General features: G+C 51.8%; 1 protein-coding gene across 1 annotated transcript in view; it reads right to left on the bottom strand.

Moving 5' to 3' along the window:
* LOC140428015 (glycerol kinase) overlaps positions 1 to 21,357 on the bottom strand; it is a 203,857-nt gene that overhangs the window by 99,902 nt on the left and 82,598 nt on the right. The gene's annotated exons all lie outside the window — the stretch shown is intronic.

The following is a 21,357-nucleotide window of genomic DNA, read 5'->3' as shown; positions in this document are numbered from 1 at the left end:
TGTTTCCTTCCCCTCTGCCGGTGCCATAACGACGTTCAATACCCTTCTAATGTTTGAAAAGAGCTGCCTCCCTCTCACAAACCCAGTCTGATCCTCACCTATCACCTTCGGGAGGCACTCCTCCAGCCTACCCGCCAGTACCTTCACCAATACTTTTGCGTCCATATTCAGAAGTGATATGGGCCTATACGACCGACACTCCGTCGGATCCTTGTCTTTTTTTAGCAACAGGGAAATCGATGCCTGCCCCAAAGTTTGTGGCAACACCCCCTTCCCTGTCGCCTCTTCAAACATCCCCACCATCAGGGGTGCCAGCTTATCCTTGAATTTTTTATAATATTCCACCGGAAACCCATCTGGCCCTGCCACCTTCCCCGACTGCATCCTCCCAATCGCATCCTTTATCTCCTGCTCCACTATTGCTCCTTCTAATGTAGCCCTGTCCCCCTCCCCTAACCTCGGGTACTCCAACCCATCTAGAAATTCCTGCATGTCACGGTCTCCCCCAGGTGGCTCTGACCTGTACAACCTCTCATAAAATTCCTCAAAAACTTATCCGGAGCCACCACCAACTTCCCTGCCCTATCCCTCACCTGAAGAATTTCCCTTACCGCTGCCTCCCTCCGGAGCTGACCTGCTAACATACTTATCTCCATGTTCGTAAACTGCACCCCTTGCTCGTCTCATCTGGTGCACCGCCTTCCTGGTTGATAGTCGGTTAAAGCTCGCCTGTAGTTCCTTCCTCTTTTTCAGCTTCGTTGCGTCCCCATCTTCTGCATAACTCCTATTTACCTCCAACATCTCATCTATTACCCTCTGTCGCTCCAACCTCTCCTCTTTGTCCACCCTGGCCTTAAACAAAATCACCTCACACCTTACCACCGCCTTTAGAGCCTCCCAGAGAACTGCCTTCGACACCTCACCCGTACGTAGTTGAAACCTACATATTCCTTAATTACCTTTTCAATTTTGTCACAGAACCCTTGGCCCCCAGAAGTCCCACATCTAATTTCCAACCCGGCCTCTGCGCTACCCCCTTCTCCAGTACCATATCCACCCAATGCGGAGCATGATCTGACACTGCAATTGCCGAGTATTCCGACCCCTTAACCCCAGCCAGCAAAGCCTTCCCCACCACGAAAAAGTCGATCTGCGAGTGTACATTATGGACTGCTGAGAAAAACGAGTACTCTCATTCCCTCGGGTGCAGAAACCTCCAAGGGTCCACCCCTCCCATTTCCACCATTAGCCCAGCCAACGCCTTCGCCCCCCCCTGATGGGACCAGCGAGCGCGGTCGTGACCTGTCCAACCTTGGCTCCTGCACCAAGTTCCAGGACCCCCCAGTATCAGTTCGTGGGTGTCTAAGTCGGAGATGGCCCCAAACGCCTTCTTTGCGAATCCCACATGGTCCCAATTGGGACCATATACACTTAACAGCGCCACTAACCTCCAGTGTCCCTGTCATAATCACATATCTACCCCACTGATCTGCCACCACCTTCTCCATCTGGAAGCGTACTCTTTTGCTGACCATTACCGTTACCCCTGGAGCACTTCCGTCAAATCCAGAGTGAAACACCTGACTAACCCAGCCCTTTTAAAGTCTCACCTGGTCCTTCACCCTCAAGTGAGTCTCCTGCAGCATTGCTACATCAGCTTTCAAATTTCTAAGATGCGCAAGCACCCTTGACCTCTTGACCGGACCTTCTAACCCCCCTCACGTTCCATGTGACTATCCTAACTGGGGGTCTCTCACCCCCCCCCACCCTTCTTATCCACCATCATCATACCACCGGGCCCTGCCCCATGAGCCTGACCCACCCCTATCCATTATTAACATCAAACCCCTTCCCCCGTCCCAAAACCCCCCCTACATTTTCTCTCGAAAAAACATCTCCCAGCATCAATCCCTTCCCCTCCCCTCGCTCGACTCATAGGCCCATCGAAACCTGCTATTCAGGCTCCAATCACCTAGCCCACTTTAGTTAGCTAGCGTGGGTGAAATGAAATGAATGAAAATTGCTTATTGTCACAAGTAGGCTTCAATGAAGTTACTGTGAAAAGCCCCTAGTCGCCACATTCCGGCGCCTGTTCGGGGAGACTGTTACGGGAATTGAACCGTGCTGCTGGCCTGCCTTGGTCTGCTTTCAAAGCCAGCGATTTAGCCCAGTGTGCTAAACAGCCCCTGGCACCCCCCGCCAAGGTATACCGTCCTCTCCCACCCAGTCCCAGAGAAAGAAAAAACAAAAACAACAATCCAACCCATACAATTCACTAAAATAAGATATAACCGTCGCAACACAGAATGCCAATCAACCCAACCAATAACTTGAACTCTGTAACAATGTGAAGAGAAGTAAATTACAATACACGTCAGTCGGAAGATAGTTATAGCATTTATACATTTTCCAGCTCCCCAATCACAGTCCACAGTCCCTCTTCCAGCTCCGCTCCTCACGTGTGTCCAAGGCCTTCTGCCCTCACGAATGTCTCAGCCGCCTCCGCTGTCTCAAAGTAAAAGTCTGGCAGCATACGTCACCCTCAGCTTCGCCGGGTATACCATACCAAATCGCACCCCCTGGAAGTGGAAGTTGTGAGTGCCATGAGGTACGTCTCGAAGATGCTGGCAGGGCAGGTGGCGGAGCTAGATAAGGCCCCTGAAGTGGACAGAGCGCATTGATCTCGGAGGCAGAAGCCTAGAGCTAGGGAGCCGTGAGACTCCAGAAATTTGTGGAGAAAGAGATCTTACGTTGGGCCAGGAAGAAGCGCACCTGTGAAAGGGACATGAACAAAGTCGGAATATATCAGGACATTGGAGCCGAGTTGGCGAAACGTTGCGCAGGGTTCAACAAGGCCAAGGCGGTGGGATGATTTGGATTTTATGAGGCTGCTGGCAGCAATACCGGACTTGGCCACGCACCATTTGATTATGGGAGGAGATTTTAACTGTGTCCTAAAGCCGAACGTGGATAGGTAGAGCCCCAGGTCGATGGGTAGTGTGCGAATGGCAAAGGAGCAGGGTTTATGGAAAGGATGGGCATGGTGGATCCGTGGTGCTTTAAGAACCCGGGGGAAAGGGAGTATTTATTTTTTTCTAAGGCATATTTGAGGATTGATTATTTTGTGGTGAGCCGGGAGATTTTCGTCGGGGTGGAGGAGGCAGAGTACGCGGGGATAGTCATTTTGGACCATGTGCCCACTGGCTGGAGATTCGACTTGGACCAGGACGAGAGCAGAACCCGGGGTGGAGGTTTAATTCGGGGCTGTTGGCGGAAGGAGGCTTTTGTGACAAGGTGCGGGTGGCGATTAAGGATTATGCGGATTTGATTCAAAATGGGGAGGTGTCGGAGGCCATTTTTTGGAAAGCGTTGAAGGCAGTGGTCCGGGGGGGAAATTATCTCCGCTTTCCTCCCACAGTCCAAAAATGTGCAGATTAGGTGGATTGGCCTTGCTAAATTGCCCTAATGTCCAAAAAGATTAGGTGGGGTTATTGGGTCACGGGGATAAGGTGGAGGTGTGATCTTTCCAAGCGTCTGTGCAGACTCGATGGGCCGAATGGCCTCCTTCTGCACTAAATTCTATGAAATTCAAAGGCTCACGCGGATAGGGGAAGGAGGGAGGAATATGATCGCCTAATGAGTGAGATAGTGGAGGTGGATAGGGAGTATTCGAAAATGAGCCGTCTAATGAGAATTGCCAGGGATTGTACAAGGCGGAGCCGGGAAGAGAGGAGAGGGACATGGAACGGTTATTGGATGAGCTGGAGCTTCCCCAGTTGGAGGGAGTAAAGAGGTAGGCGCTGGAGGAGCCCCTGGGGCTGAGGGAGGTGCTGGGTAGTATGAAGTTGGGGAAGGCCCCAGGACCTGATGGACATCCGGCGGAATTTTATAAGGAGCTCACAACGGACCAGGTACCACGGGCGAAACCCCGGGGGGCGCGAGAATCGTGCCCCACTGCCGACTTCCCTATTCTCCGGCGCCATTTTCCAGACGCTCGCGGGATCGCCGCCACGCCGGTCGGGGACCGTTGACAGTGGCCCACCCGACGATCCTCCAGGCCCCGATGGGCCGAGTGGCCGACGAGTTTGGCTGAGTCTTGCCGGCGTCGATCACTCAGCTCCCACACGGCGGGACCTGGAAGGTGAGTGTGCGGGGGCCGTCCTGGAGGGGGCGCAGGGGGAACCGACCCCGGGGGTACTTTACTCCGCGCCGGGCCCCTGTAGGGCTCCACCATATTGCTCGGTGGCCAGCGCGGAGAAGAGAACCCTTGCGCATGCGCGGATATACGCCGGCCGTTCCACTCATACGCGGAATCGCGCCAGCCGTTCTGCGCCGGCTGGAGCTGCGGGGACCACTCCGGCGCCAACCTAACCCCCTGGGAAGGTTCACTTTTGGGGGCCGGAGTCGTTGGCGGCGGTTTTCACGCTGGCGTGGGGACACAGCCACATTATTAGAGAATCCTGCCACACATCTTTTGGGGGCGTTTAATGAGGCGTTGGAGAAGTGATAGTTGCCGGAGACGATGCCGTAGGCAGTGATTAGGTTAATCCTGAAAAAGGGGAAAGACCCAGTGGAATGTAGGTCGTATAGGTCCATATCACTGCTGATAACTGATGTGAAAGTATTGGCTAAGTTGTTGGTGGGAAGGATGGAGGATTGTGTCCCAGGGGTGGTTGCAGAGGATCAAACAGGCTTTGTGAAAGGCAGGCAGCTCTCAAGCAATATAAGAATGTAGTCATGAATCTGTCGGGAGCTCTGGGACGAGAGGTAGTGGTGCAAATGGATGCGGAGAAGGCATTAGACTGGGTGGAATGGCAATACTTGTTTGAGGTTCAGGGAAGGTTTGGGCCGAGGTTTGTGGCACCAAGGGCGAGTGTGGGACGAATGATATGAGCTCACTGAGCTTCGAACTACACAGGGGAACAAGGCAGGGGTGCCCGCTTTCACCGTTGTTGTTTGCACTGGCCATAGAGCCTTTGCCAATGGCTCTTAGGGCCGAGGTAGAGATGGTTAGCAGTTTCAAATTCCCAGGGGTTCACCTCACCAAAAATCTGTCCTGGTCCACCCACGTCGGCGCTACCACCAAGAAAGCACAACAGCGCCTATACTTCCTCAGGAAACTAAGGAAATTCGGCATGTCCACATTAACTCTTACCAACTTTTACAGATGCACCATAGAAAGCATCCTTTCTGGCTGCATCACAGTATGGCAACTGCTCGGCCCAGGACCGCAAGAAACTTCAGAGAGTCGTGAACACCGTCCAGTCCATCAGACAAACCTGCCTCCCATCCATTGACTCCATCTACACCTCCCGCTGCCTGGGGAAAGCAGGCAGCATAATCAAAAACCCCTCGCACCCGGCTTACTCACTCTTCCAACTGGCAGGCGATACAGAAGTCTGAGAACACGCACAAAGAGACTCAAAAACAGGTTATTCCCCGCTGTTACCAGACTCCTAAACGACCCTCTTATGGACTGACCTCTTTAGCACTACACCCCTGTATGCTTCATCCGATGCAGGTGCTTATGTAGTTACATTGTGCACCTTGTGTTGCCCTATTATGTATTTTCTTTTATCTCCTTTCTTTTCATGTACTTAATGATCTGTTGAGCTGCTCGCAGAAAAATACTTTTCACTGTACCTCGGTACACGTGACAATAAACAAATCCAATCCAATCTTAGGGGGTTGGTGGAGTGGCAGGGGATTATAAGGGGACCGAGCGAGCATCGGGTGTCACTCTATGCCAATGACCTATTGTTGTATGTTCCGGACCCGCTGAGGAGTATAGGAAGGATCCTGGGCCTGCTGGGGAGGTTTGGGGAGTTCTTGGGTTATAAACTGAACGTAGGGAAAAGCGAAGTGTTCCCGGTGAATGAGTTGGGACGCCGAGCCAATTTAGGGGGTATGCCATTTAATATGGCTAGGGATAGATTCAGGTATCTGGGGATTAAGGTAGCGAGGAAATAGACCATCTCCACAAGTGGAACTTAATGAAGCTGGTGGAGGAGGCCAGGGGACATCTTAAGAGATGGGATACATTGCAATTGACTTTGGCGGGGAGGGTCCGGGTCCAAGTGGTAAAAATGAATATTCTGCTGAGGCTCCTGTTTATTTTTCAGACACTCCCGATCTTTCTACCAAAGGCCTTTTTTCAGAAGCTGGACACGATTATTTGTGGGCGGGGAAGGTGCCATGAGTTAGGAGGACCCTGCTACAGAGACAGAGGTAGCGGGGGGAGGGGGGAAGAGAGAGAGAGAGAGAGAGAGAGAGAGAGAGAGAGAGAGAGAGAGAGAGAGAGAGAGAGAGAGAGAGAGAGAGAGAGGGAGAGGGGGGGGCACCGTGCAGGGTAAACGCTACCTCCGTATTCGCATGGATGAGCCTGATAGTTTAAAGTTGTACACAGGATACAACAATGATTGGTTCTGTCAGGGGGTGGTGAATGAGTGCGAGAGGTGTGGATGGGGGCCAGCGAATCATGCACATATGTTCTGGGGTTGTGAGAGATTCTGGCTGGGATTGTTCGCGGTCCTAGCAAGGATAGTGGGGGAGGAAATGGACCCGGACCATTTGGTGGCGATATTTGGGATTTCAGGAAAGCTTGAGATCATGGAGAGGAGGAAGGCCGAAGTCATGGCCTTTGCCTCTCTGATCGGCCGGTGACGAATCTTACTGGAGTGGCGGTCGGCATCGCCACCGGGGGATGTAAAAGGGGAAAAATTGTACAAACTGTGTAGGTGATTGTTGGGAAGTATGTTTCCCGGGGTGCTTATGTGCTGTTTTTGTAATACAACACATTTTTTAAAAAGGGAAGGAGTTCCAGGAGTGGTTTGGTAGCAGCCACGTATTTGCCAAACTGGGCCTGGTGCAGGTGGTGAGTGTGGTAGTATGTATTAGGGGTCATGTGGGACTGGAAGCCCTAATGTCATTGGCTGACAGATCCCGGGTCCTGGTTGGCCGTTGACCTCTAGCTCCGCCCTGAAGGCGGAGTATAAGAAGCCGGAGTCCTCCCCCGCAGGCCAGTCTACTACCGAGCTGCGGGGGAACAGACACGCTTAATAAAGCCTCATCGACTTCACTCTATTCGTCTCTCGGAGTCTTTGTGCGCTACAATTTATTAAGCGTGCCTAAAAAGGACTATGGAGCTCAGGATCATCCCGGAATGCCTGAGGATCAGCCCCCACGCAGTGAACGTGGCAGCAGCTTTCAAGCACTGGCAGACTTGTTTTGAGGCCTACCTCAGAACGGCCACCGGCCGGGTCACAGAAGACCAAAAACTATAGGTCCTGCACTCGAGGTTAAGCACGGAGATTTTCTCCCTCATCGAAGACGCAGAGGATTTCCAGACGGCGTTCGCAGCACTGAAATGTCTCTATGTCCGCCGAGTTAACCAAATCTACGCTCGCTACCAGCTCGCGACGAGACGGCAAAGTCCCGGAGAATCGATTGACGAATTCTACGCCGCGCTGCTGATTTTGGGACGAGCCTGCAGCTGCCCGTCGGTGAACGCAAACGAACACACGGACATGTTAATGCGCGATACTTTTGTGGCAGGTATGCACTCCTCCCAAATTCGCCAAAGACTTCTAGAAAAAGAGTCGCTAGGACTCTCAGAGGCACGGGCCCTAGCAGCCTCCCTGGACGTGGCCACGCGAAACGCCCACGCCTATGGCCCCGACCGCGCGGCAGCCCATTGGGCTCCGTACGCACCCGTCGCGACAAACCCCCCCCCCGGACACCCCACAGGCTTGTGCGGTCCAAACGCCGAGTCGCACCGGGGGAGCCCGCTGCTATTTTTGCGGCCAGGCGAAACACCCCCGGCAGCACTGCCCGGCCCGCGCAGCAACCTGTAAGAGCTGCGGAAAAAAAGGGCCATTTCGCGGTTGTGTGCCGGTCCCGGGAGGTCGCCGCTGTCCCGGCAGAACAGGGAGCCCTGCACGCCGTTTACGCTCCCCAACCCCCCCAGCGCCCATGTACGACCCGCAGGCGCAGCCACTCTCGGTCCCGGCCACCGCTGTCCAGGCAGAACAGGGAGCTCTGCACGCCGCTTACGCTCCCCAACCCCCCCTCTGGACCCCACGTATGACCAGCCGGCACTACCAATGTGGGTCCCGACCACCACTGTCCCCAAAGAAGAGGGAGCCCCGCGCGTTCCTGACGCTCCCCAACCCCAGCCCCCCATGGTCGATCCGCAGACGCCGCCATTTTGGGTCCCGGCCACCACGAGGGGAGGAGGGGCGCCGCCATCTTGGACCGCCCCAGACCTGTATGATGCATGGGGGCGGCCATTTTGTCCACTCCCGCCGCCATTGTGACCCCCCAGCCATGTGCGATGCACGGGGGTGGCCATCTTGTTCACCCCCGACGCCATCTTGGACGGCAACAACGAACCCCAGTATCGACGGCTCCACGGGGTTCGAGGCAGACGATCAACTACTACAACCACGTCTCGCCTCTAAGACGCTGGACCAAGCTCGGCCCCGGACACTCCAGACGACGACAACAACTATGCTAATAAACGGCCACGAAATACCATGCCTAGTCGACTCCGGGAGCACGGAGAGTTTTATCCACCCCAACACGGTAAGACGCTGTTCTTTGACCATCCGTCCCAGCGCACAAAAGATTTCCCTAGCTGCAGGATCCCACTCCGTACAGATCAAGGGATTCTGCATAGTTACCCTAACGGTGCAAGGTAGGGAGTTCCAAAACTATAGGCTCTACGTCCTTCCCCAACTCTGCGCCCCCACATTACTGGGATTAGATTTCCAATGCAACCTACAGAGCCTAACCTTCAAATTCGGCGGCCCAATACCCCCACTCACTATATGCGGCCTCGCAACCCTCAAGGTGCAACCCCTGTCCTTGTTTGCAAACCTCACCCCGGATTGCAAACCCGTTGCCACTAGGAGCAGACGGTACAGCGCCCAGGACCGGACCTTCATTCGGTCCGAAGTCCAGCAGCTGCTAAAGGAAGGCATAATCCAGGCCAGCAATAGTCCCTGGAGAGCGCAGGTGGTGGTAATAAAGACAGGGGAGAAGCAAAGGATGGTCATAGACTATAGCCAGACCATCAACAGGTACACACAACTAGACGCGTATCCTCTCCCCCGCATATCCGACATGGTCAATCGGATTGCCCAGTATAAGGTCTTCTCCACCGTGGACCTCAAGTCCGCCTACCATCAGCTCCCCATCCGCCCAAGTGACCACAAGTACACAGCCTTCGAGGCAGACGGGCGATTATACCATTTCCTAAGGGTCCCATTTGGCATCACAAACGGGGTCTCGGTCTTCCAAAGAGAGATGGACCGAATGGTTGATCAACGCGGGTTGCGGGCCACGTTCCCGTATCTCGACAATGTAACCATCTGCGGCCACGATCAGCAGGACCACGACGCCAACCTCCAAAAATTCCACCAGACCGCTAGAGCCTTGAACCTCACGTACAACGAGGACAAGTGTGTTTTTAGCACCAACCGGCTAGCCATCCTGGGCTACGTAGTGCGCAATGGGATAATAGGCCCCGACCCCGAACGTATGCGCGCCCTCATGGAATTTCCCCTCCCGCACTGCTCAAAAGCCCTAAAATGCTGCCTGGGGTTCTTTTCATACTACGCCCAGTGGGTCCCCCAGTACGCAGACAAGGCCCGCCCCCTAATACAGACCACGACCTTCCCTCTGTCGACAGAGGCTTGCCAGGCCTTCAGCCGCATCAAAGCGGATATCGCAAAGGCCACGATGCGCGCCATCGACGAGTCCCTCCCCTTCCAGGTCGAGAGCGACGCCTCCGACGTAGCTCTAGCGGCCACCCTTAACCAAGCGGGCAGACCCGTGGCCTTTTTCTCCAGAACCCTCCACGCTTCAGAAATCCGCCACTCCTCAGTGGAAAAGGAGGCCCAAGCCATAGTGGAAGCTGTGCGACATTGGAGGCATTACCTGGCCGGCAGGAGATTCACTCTCCTCACCGACCAACGGTCAGTAGCTTTCATGTTCGATAATGCACAGCGGGGCAAAATCAAGAACGACAAGATCCTAAGGTGGAGGATCGAACTCTCCACCTTCAACTACGAGATCTTGTATCGTCCCGGAAAGCTGAACGAGCCGTCTGATGCCCTATCCCACGGCACATGTGCCAACGCACAAATTAACCGCCTCCAAACCCTCCACGAGGACCTCTGCCACCCCGGGGTCACTCGGTTTTACCATTTCATCAAGTCCCGCAACCTCCCATAATCTTTAGAGGAGGTCCGTACAGTCACAAGGAACTGCCACATCTGCGCAGAATGCAAACCGCATTTTTTCAGGCCGGATGGTGCGCACCTGATTAAGGCTTCCCGCCCCTTTGAACGCCTTAGTCTGGATTTCAAAGGGCCCCTCCCCTCCACCGACCGCAACACATACTTCCTTAATGTGGTGGACGAGTACTCTCGCTTCCCATTCGCCATCCCCTGCTCTGACATGACCGCGGCCACAGTCATTAAAGCCCTGAACACCATCTTCACACTGTTCGGTTGCCCCGCATACGTCCACAGCGACAGGGGGTCCTCTTTCATGAGTGACGAGCTGCGCCAGTTCCTGCTCAGCAAGGGCATAGCCTCAAGCAGGACGACCAGCTACAACCCCCGGGGGAATGGGCAAGTTGAGAGGGAGAACGGCACGGTCTGGAAGACCGTCCTACTGGCCCTACGGTCCAGGGACCTCCCAGTTTCACGGTGGCAGGAGGTCCTCCCGGACGCTCTCCACTCCATCCGGTCGCTATTGTGTACGAGCACTAATCAAACGCCTCATGAGCGTCTCCTTGTCTTCCCTAGGAAGTCCTCCTCTGGAACGTCGCTGCCGACCTGGCTGGCGGCCCCAGGACCCATCTTGCTCCGAAAGCATGTGCGGGCACACAAGGCGGACCCGTTGGTCGAAAGGGTTCACCTCCTCCACGCGAACCCGCAGTACGCTTACGTGGAGTACCCCGACGGCCGACAGGACACGGTCTCCCTGCGAGATCTGGCGCCCGCCGGCAACACACACACCCATTCCGACACCATTCACCCAACCCCCTCCCCTTCCTGCCACCGCCGCACCCCACGACCGCCCCCTTCCCAGGAGGATCGGTCCCCCTCCCCCCAGGCCCGACCAAGAATAAAGCCCAAGCTGAAACCGCAAGGCTCCCGGAGACGGCAACACCGGAACAAACACCACCACCACCACCGGGGCCGAGGCGATCGACACGGACGACCAGACCGCCCGACCGACTCGTGGCGTCGATCTAAATCAATATATGGACTTTTCACAAGAACATTTTGCTTTTTCTCTCGATACCTTCTGTAAATAGTTGAAACAGGACAAAATTGTACATACTGTATTGCCATATGAATGTTTTCCTCCCAGGACCAGCCCTGTAAACCCTTACCACCATGCGAAGCATCACCCCGCCGGGTTCATTTTTGACAAGGGGTGAATGTGGTAGTATGTATTAGGGGTCATGTGGGACTGGAAGCCCTAATGTCATTGGCTGACAGATCCCGGGTCCTGGTTGGCCGTTGACCTCTAGCTCCGCCCTGAAGGCGGAGTATAAGAAGCCGGAGTCCTCCCCCGCAGGCCAGTCTACTACCGAGCTGCGGGGGAACAGACACGCTTAATAAAGCCTCATCGACTTCACTCTATTCGTCTCTCGGAGTCTTTGTGCGCTACGGTGAGCGAACCAATAAGAGGGGGAAACCTAATACGCCTTGTATCTGCCACAGATATATCTGTCCATTAGTAGTAGTGACCATTGCACAGTCCTTCTCGAGACAAAGTTTAGTCTTCATAATAAGCATTGCCGCACAATTACCATGCTAACCGTAATAGATTCAGAACAAATCTAGCAACTCAAAACTGAGCATCCATAGATGCCGTGGGCCATTAGCAGCAGCAGAATTGTATTCAACCACAATCTGTAACCATGTGGCCCAACATATGCCTCACTTTACCATTTCCATCAAATCAAAGAATCAACTCAGGGTCAATGAACAGCAGCACCTGTCATATCTAAAAATGCATGGCAATCTGGAAAGCTAGAAGACTACTGGTATGTCAAAACATGGAAACTAGCATGTGACAGAACTGAGCAATCACCTAACCAGTGGATCAGATCAAAGCTCTACAGTCTTTTCACATCCAGCCGTGAGTGCTCGTCAACAAATTTAAAAACTAATGGAGGATGGGGTCCCACAAATCTTCCCACTCTCAATGATGGGGGTACTCAAGATATTAGTGCAAAAGGTTGGTGTATTTGCAACTATCTTCAGCAAGAAGTGCAAGTGGATGATCCATATCAGTCTCCTGCGGTTTCCAGCATCAAAGATGCCAGTCTTCAGCCGATATATCAAGAAACAGCTGAAGACACAGGATATTACAATGGCTATAGACCTTGACAATATCGCAGCATTAGTGCGAGTGATTTGTGCTCCATAATTAGACAGGTTGTTCCAATATAATTACAACACTAATATCTACTAGAAAAGGTGAACAACTGCCCAGGCATGTCCTGTTTACAAAAGCAGGACAAATTCAATTTGCCCAATTGTCGCTCCATCAGTTTCCCCTAGATCCCTCAAAGCGATGAAAGATGTCATCAACTGTGTTATTATTACACAACAGAGACCTGCCCACTAATGGTTTAGGTACCACCAGAGCGACTCAAGATCATGACCTCATCACAGGCTTGGTTCAACATGGATTATAACTGAGCTCAAGAGGTGAAGTGAGGGTGGTTGCCTTGATATCAAGGCAGCATATTGACTGTGTGGCAGGCATCAAGGCAACCTAGCAAAATCTTATTCACTGGGCTGGGAATTGGGGGAAACTTTCCACCACCTGGCATAAAGGAAGATGGTTGTGGCTGTTACAGGCCAATACTTTCAGGCCCAGGACATTATTGCTGAAGTTACTCAGGGTAGTGTCCTAACCATCCTCAACTGCTTCATCAATGATCTGCCCTCCATCATAAGGTCAGAGGTATGGATGTTCGCTGATGACTGCATGATTCTCAGTGCCATATGCAACTCCTCAGATACTGAAGCAGCCAGTGTCAATTTGCAGGAAGACCTGGCAACATTCAGGCTTTGGCTGATAAGTGGCAAGTAACATTTGCATCACATGAAGTGCCGGTCAATGACCATCTCCACTAAGAGATTTTTTAACCACCTTCACTTGACATTCAATGACATTACCATCACAGAAACGTCATCACCAATATTGTGGAAGTCACCATTGACCTGAACCTGAAATGCGCCAGCCCATATAAATACTGTGGCTCCATAAGCAGCTCAGAACCAGAGAAATCTGCAACAACTAACACCTCCTGCCTCCCCAAAGCGGTGAGGTGAGGATGGCTGTCCTTGACATCATCTATAAACGCTCTATTTACAAGTGTAAGGCGTGTATCGGAATACTCTCCACTTTGTTAGGAAAACAAAGGTAGTTGAGGAATTTATACTTGTATTGGTAAATATTAGAAATTAGATATAGTTTTAAGTGGGTTTAATTTAGTGATTCTGTGCCTGGAAGGGTAAAACCTATAGTTAGATTCATGCTGGTCAAAGGTATTTGAATGTGTGGGGCTTGGTTAAGTTCCAACTGTGTTTCCATTGCACTATGGCATGAAGAATAAATAAAAGATAATAGAAGCATGTAGATGTTTCTTCGGAACTGGGGCCTGGTAAGGTAGAAAAGCTGTAAAGTTTTAGTTTAACTAATTTTATTTAGCTGAATATAGGTAGAAAGAGAGAAGGCAGCTCTCATAGCTCGGCTAGAAGCAGTTGGTTTAGAAGGCTAGGAAGGCAACATCTCTCAGCTTTGCTGGAAGAAAAGCCATATCGCGGAGTAATGTTTAAGAAAACAAGTACAGAGATTTGAAGAGCAGCAAGTTGAGGAAAACTAGAGAAATGAAGATAGGTTTCCAGGAAGTCTGAGGTTAAAGGTACTAGAACAGAGCACTGTTCAGTAAAGACAGACAGAGCTGAGAAGAAGGCAGAGATGCCAGAAAGATGTCTGAAGTGATTTTCAGGTTTGCGATATTTTACAACAGCCTGTGGAATGGGAATTGAAATTACTATGGAAATCGGTGGCTGGATCTCAGAGTTTGTGAAGGACAAAGAAATCTAATAGGTTGGTTTAAAATCCTGGGCTGGATTCATTGTTAAAAGTGGAGCGGGAGCTTTGTTTAAAACTGTCATTTGGAAAACCTGATCTGGATTTCGGAATGCAAATTGCTTAGAGAAAGCCTACTTATGAGAGAAGATTTTAAAGTGTGGTACAGGGAGTGGAGTTTGGAAACTCTGCCTGACAGACATATGGGCGGGGGGGCGGGGGCATCTTAGGAGGTTGTTATTCACTTGGGGCTCAGAGTGGAGTTTGTATTTACTCACTGGATAAAAGCAAATTACTGTGGATGCTGGAATCTGAAACCAAAGAGAAAAAGGTGGAAAATCTGAGGAGGTCTGGCAGCACTTGGAAGGAGAGAAAAGCGCTAACGTTTTGAGACCAGATGGCAAAGGGTCACCTGGACTCAAATCGTTAGCTCGTTTCTCTCCCTACAGATACTGCCAGACCTGCTGAGATTTTCCAGCATTTTCTCTTTGGTGTATTCACTCAGTCATCTTCCGTGCATAAAAGGGATTACGTGTTAATGAGACTGATGTAGATTAAGATGTACTTTGTAACCCATGTTAATCCTAAAACCCAAGTGTAATTGTTTTTAAAAAAAATATATTTTATTCAAAATTTTGTGGCCAAACATAACAGTACATAGTTTTTCTTTTGAACAACAACAAAGCAATATAAATAACCGTGGCCAATTTTAAACAAATAAATAAATAATATATAAACAAAAACAAAACTGAGTGGCAACTGCCTTGTCAAAAATAGTTACTCTCCAAAGATACAATCCAATATACATTACCTATAACAAGTGTCAATACATATACAATGACATCCCTGAGAGTCCGTCCGGTTCCTCCCCCCCCCTTCCTGGGTTGCTGCTGTTGTCTTCTTCTTTTCCATTCCCTCTATCTTTCTGTGAGGTAGTCGATGAACGGTTGCCACCGCCTGGTGAACCCTTGAGCCGAACCACTTAATACGAACTTGATCCGTTCTAACTTTATAAACCCTGCCATGTCGTTTATTCAGGTCTCCACACCCAGGGATTTGGCTTCCTTCCACATTAACAATATCCTGCGCCGGGCTACTAGGGACGCAAAGGCCAAAACGTCAGCCTCTCTCGCCTCCTGCACTCCCGGCTCTTCTGCAACCCCGAATATAGCCAACCCCCAGCTTGGTTCGACCCGGACCCCCACCACCTTCGAAAGCACCTTTGCCACCCCCACCCAGAACCCCTGTAGTGCCGGGCATGACCAGAACATGTGGGTGTGATTCGCTGGGCCTCTCGAGCATCTCCCACACCTATCCTCTACCCCCAAAAATTTACTGAGCCGTGCTCCAGTCATATGCGCTCTGTGTAGAACCTTGAATTGGATCAGGCTTAGCCTGGCACACGAGGACGATGAGTTTACCCTACGTAGGGCGTCAGCCCACAGCCCCTCCTCAATCTCCTCCCCCAGCTCTTCTTCCCATTTCCCTTTCAGCTCATCTACCATGATCTCCCCCTCGTCCCTCATTTCCCTATATATGTCCGACACCTTACCATCCCCCACCCATGTCCCTGAGATCACTCCATCCTGCACCTCCTGCGTCGGGAGCTGCGGGAATTCCCTCACCTGTTGCCTCGCGAAAGCCCTCAGTTGCATATACCGAAATGCATTCCCTTGGGGCAACCCATATTTTTCCGTCAGCGCACCCAGACTCGCAAACGTCCCATCTACGAACAGATCTCTCAATTGTACTACCCCAGCTCTTTGCCATGCTCCAAATCCCCCATCCATTCTCCCCGGAACAAACCTATGGTTATTTCTTATCGGGGACCGCACCGAGGCTCCCGTCTTTCCCCTATGCCGTCTCCACTGCCCCCAAATTTTCAATGTAGCCACCACCACGGGGCTTGTGGTGCATTTCTTCGGTGAGAACGGCAACGGTGCCGTCAACATTGCTTGTAGGCTAGTCCCCCTGCAGGACGCCCTCTCCAATCTCTTCCACGCCGCTCCCTCCCCTTCTCCCATCCACTTACACACCATTGAAACATTGGCGGCCCAGTAATAGTTGTTTAGGCTCGGTAGTGCCAACCCCCCCTGTCCCTACTACGCTGCAAAAATCCCCTCCTCACTCTCAGGGTCTTCCCGGCCCACACAAAACTCATAATACTTTTCTCGATTCTCTTGAAAAAAGCCTTCGTGACCACCACCGGGAGGCAATGAAACACAAAAAGGGATCTCGGGAGGACCACCATTTTAACCGCCTGCACTCTACCTGCCAGTGACAGGGACACCATGTCCCATCTCTTAAAGTCCTCCTCCATCTGTTCCACCAACCGCGTTAAATTAAGCCTGTGTAATGTACCCCAATTCTTGGCTATCTGGATCCCCAAGTACCGGAAGTCCCTTGTTACCTTCCTCAACGGTAAATCCTCTATTTCCCTGCTCTGCTCCCCTGGATACACCACGAACAACTCACTTTTCCCCATGTTCTATTTATACCCTGAAAAATCCCCAAACTCCCCAAGTATCCGCATTATCTCTGGCATCCCCTCCGCCGGGTCCGCCACATACAACAACAAATCATCCGCATACAGAGATACCCGGTGTTCTTCTCCTCCCGAGTACTCCCGTCCACTTCCTGGAACCCTTCAATGCTATGGCCAGGGGCTCAATCGCCAATGCAAACAATAACGGGGACAGAGGACATCCCTGCCTCGTCCCTCTATGGAGCCGAAAATAATCAGACCACCGTCCATTCCTGACCACGCTCGCCATCGGGGCCCTATACAGCAACTGTACCCATCTGATATACCCATCGCCAAAGCCAAATCTCCTCAGCACCTCCCACAAATAATCCCACTCCACTCTATCAAATGCTTTCTCGGCATCCATCGCCGCCACTATCTCCGCTTCCCCCTCTGGTGGGGGCATCATCATTACCCCTAGCAGCCTCCGTATATTTGTGTTCAGCTGTCTCCCCTTCACAAACCCAGTTTGGTCCTCATGAACCACCCCCGGGACACAATCCTCTATCCTCGTTGCCATTACCTTGGCCAGAATCTTAGCATCCACATTCAGGAGGGAAATGGGCCTATAGGACCCGCATTGCAGCGGGTCTTTTTCCTTCTTTAGGAGGAGCGATATCGTTGCCTCTGACATAGTCGGGGCCGGCTGCCCCCTTTCCCTAGCCTCATTAAAGGTTCTCATCAGTAACGGGGCCAGCAAGTCCATATATTTCCTATAGAATTCCACTGGGAATCCGTTTGGTCCCGGGGCCTTCCCCGCCTGCATGCTTCCAATCCCTTTCACTACTTCCTCCGTCTCAATCTGTGCTCCCAGTCCCGCCCTCTCCTGCTCCTCCACCTTAGGAAATTCCAGCTGATCCAGAAAGCACATCATTCTCTCCTTCCCTTCCGGGGGCTAAAATGCCTTGAACACTCCATTCACTCTCTCCGCTCCCCACTCAATCTCTCCCTCCTCATCTCTCACCCACCCTATCTCCCTCGCTGCTCCCCTTTTCCTCAGTTGGTGGGCCAGCAACCTGCTCGCCTTCTCCCCATATTCGTACTGTACACCCTTTGCCTTCCTCCATTGTGCCTCTGCATTACCTGTAGTCAACAAGTCAAATTCTACATGTAGCCTTTGCCTTTCCCTGTACAGTCCCTCCTCCGGTGCCTCCGCATATTGTCTGTCCACCCTCAAAAGTTCTTTCAACAACCGCTCCCTTTCCCTACCCTCCTGCTTTCCTTTATGTGCCCTGATAGATATCAGCTCCCCTCTAACCACAGCCTTCAACGCCTCCCAGACTACTCCCACCTGAACCTCCCCATTGTCATTGAGTTCCAAGTACCTTTCAATACACCCCCTCACCCTTAAACACACACCCTCATCTGCCAATAATCCCATGTCCATTCTCCAGGGTGGGTGCTGTTCTTTTTCCTCCCCTATCTCCGGGTCCACCCAATGTGGAGCGTGGTCCGAAATAGCTATAGCAGTGTACTCCGTCCCCGTCACTTTCGGGATCAGTGCCCTTCCCAAAACAAAAAAGTCTATCCGTGAATAGACTTTGTGGACATAGGAGAAAAACGAAAACTCCTTACTCCTAGGTCTACTAAATCTCCAGGGGTCTACTCCTCCCATCTGCTCCATAAAGTCCTTGAGCACCCTAGCTGCAGCCGGCCTCCTTCCGGTCCTGGACCTCGATCTGTCCAGCCCTGGGTCCAGCACCGTATTAAAATCTCCACCCATTACCAACTTTCCCGCCTCTAGGTCCGGGATGCGTCCCAACATACGCCTCATAAAATTGGCATCATCCCAGTTCGGGGCATATACGTTCACTAAAACCACCGCCTCCCCTTGCAATCTGCCACTCACCATCACGTATCTGCCCCCACTATCCGCCACTATGGTCTTTGCCTCAAACATTACTCGCTTCCCCACTAATATAGCCACCCCCCTGTTTTTTGCGCCTAGCCCCGAATGAAACACCTGCCCCACCCATCCTTTGCGAAGTCTGACCTGGTCTATCAGTTTCAGATGCGTCTCCTGCAGCATAACCACATCTGCCTTAAGTTTTTTTAGGTGTGCGAGTACCCGTGCCCTCTTAATCGGCCCGTTCAGCCCTCTCACATTCCACGCGATCAGCCGGGTTGGGGGGCTCTTTACCCCCCCCCCCCCCCCCCCCTTGTCGACTAGCCATCTCCTTTTTCAATCCAGCTCCTCTCCCGGTTCCCATGTAGCCGTATCTCCCAACGGCGCCCTCCCGCCCCGACCACCCCAGCCCATACCAGCTCCCCCTTCTCCCCAGCAGCAGCAACCCAGTTAACCCCCCCCCCCCCATTAGATCCCTTTCTAGCGTAATTGCACCCCCCATGTTGCTCCCAGAAGTCAGCAAACTCTGGCCGACCTCGGCTTCCCCCCGTGACCTCGGCCCCCACTGTGCGAGGCCCCCTCCTTCCTGCTTCTCTGTTCCCGCCATGATTACCATAGCACGGGAACAAAGCCCGCGCTTCTCATTTGGCCCCGCCCCCAATGGCCGGCGCCCCCAGCTCCCCATCCTCCCTCCCCCCCTCCCCCACGACATGGGGAAGAGAGAAAAGTTACAGGGTCGCAGGATTAACAACTTGGGAAATCATCTCTTCCCCCATTTTCCCCCCCCTTCACCCCACGTAATCACCCCACCACTTTGTCCCAAACGTTCTTTTTCTAGCCCGCTTATTCCAGTTTCTCCTCGACAATAAATGTCTTCGCCTCTTCTGCCGTTTCAAAGTAGTGGTGTTTCCCTTGATGTGTGACCCACAGTCTTGCCGGCTGCAGCATTCCAAATTTAACCTTTCTTTTGTGCAGCACCGCCTTGGCCCGATTAAAGCTTGCCCTCCTTCTCGCCACCTCCGCACTCCAATCTTGATATACGCGGATCACCGCGTTCTCCCACCTACTGCTCCGGGTTTTCTTTGCCCATCTGAGGACCATCTCTCTGTCCTTCTATCGGAGAAATCTCACCACTATGGCTCGAGGAATTTCTCCAGCCCTCGGTCTTCGCGCCATAACTCGATAAGCTCCCTCCACCTCCAACGGGCCCGTCGGGGCCTCCGATCCCATTAACGAGTGAAGCATTGTGCTCACATATGCCCCGACGTCCGCCCCTTCTGCACCCTCGGGAAGACCAAGAATCCTTAAATTCTTCCTCCTCGCATTATTCTCCAGCACCTCCAGCCTTTCCACACACCTTTTGTGTTGTGCCTCGTGCATCTCTGTCTTCACCACCAGGCCCTGTATTTCGTCCTCATTCTCAGCAGCCTTTGCCTTCACGACCCAAAGCTCCTGCTCCTGGGTCTTTTGCTCCTCCTTTAGCCCTTCAATCACCTGTAATATCGGGGCCAACAGCTCCTTCTTCATCTCCTTTTTAAGTTCTTCCACGCAGCGCCGCAGGAACTCTTGTTGGTCAGGGCCCCATATTAAATTGCCACCTTCCGACGCCATCTTGCTTTGTGCTTGCCTTCCTGGCCGCTGCTCTAGAGGATCCACCGCAATCCGGCCACTTTCCTCTCCTTTTTCCATCCGTGTCCAGGGCGGATTCCCTTCTGGTTTACCGCACAGTGTTTTTAGCCGTTAAAATTGCCGTTGGGGCTCCTATTAAGAGCCCAAAAGTCCGTTCCACCGGGAGCTGCCGAAACGTGCGACTTAGCTGGTCATCGCAGCACCCGGAAGTCCCCAAGTGTAATTGTTAATTGGGGTGGGGGAGGGATAAGGGGTTATTGTATCATAATCCAATTTTATCATGTTTAAATAATGTTTTTTTCTTGTTATTAAAGTTAATTAGGGCCATGTGATTCTCTTCCCCCCATGTCTTATTTTTTAAAAAGTAAAAGTTACGGTCTTTATTGCCAGGGATCTTCCAGTTAAATTATAACATCAATTGATGAGTGCAGCTCCAACAACAGGCAAGAAACTTGACAGCATTCAGGAAAAAGCAGCCAGCTTGACCAGCATTCGATCTACCACCATAAACATCCACTCCCTCCAACATCAACAAACAGTAACAGTAGCGTGTACCATATTCAAGATGCACTGCAGCAACTTGCCAAGCCTCCTTAAACAGCAACTTCTAAACCCACGACCATTGCCACCTCAAAGGCATGGGCAACAGGCACGTGGGAACACCACCACCGTTAAGCCCCTCTCCAAGCTACACACCATCCTGATTTGGAACTATATCACCTTTCCTTCACTGTCACTGGATCAAAATCCTGGAACTCCTTTCCTAATAGTACCCTGGGTGTAGGCGCATCAGAAAAAAAGGCAACTCACCACCACCTTTTCAAGGGCAAATAGTGATGGGAAACAAATGCTGGTCTCATCAGCAATGCCAACATCCCATGAAAAAATTAAAAAAAAACATTGTAAAATGTCTAGATGGAAACATAAAAGTACAAGTGTATAATTAATAGACTAAGTGAACATTCCAAACTGTAGGAAATGGATTTCAGTGTAGACAAGTGTGAGGCCAGCCACATTAGACCTAAAAAAGGTTAGAGCAGAGTACTTTCAAGATGGTTGTAAGCTAGAAACAGTGAAGGTCTGAAGAGACATGGAGGCCATGGTACACAGATTAAAATGTCATCAAAGATAAATTAAATCATCAAAAAATGAAATGTTCGACTTCATGCTGAAAACAAGGGCTTTAAGTTATGCTGCAGCGATACAGAAGAATACATATTCATAATCG

Source organism: Scyliorhinus torazame, chromosome 8, assembly GCF_047496885.1.
Source record: "Scyliorhinus torazame isolate Kashiwa2021f chromosome 8, sScyTor2.1, whole genome shotgun sequence".
NCBI classification, from domain to species: domain Eukaryota; kingdom Metazoa; phylum Chordata; class Chondrichthyes; order Carcharhiniformes; family Scyliorhinidae; genus Scyliorhinus; species Scyliorhinus torazame.
This window is presented reverse-complemented; position numbering and strand designations above follow the sequence as displayed.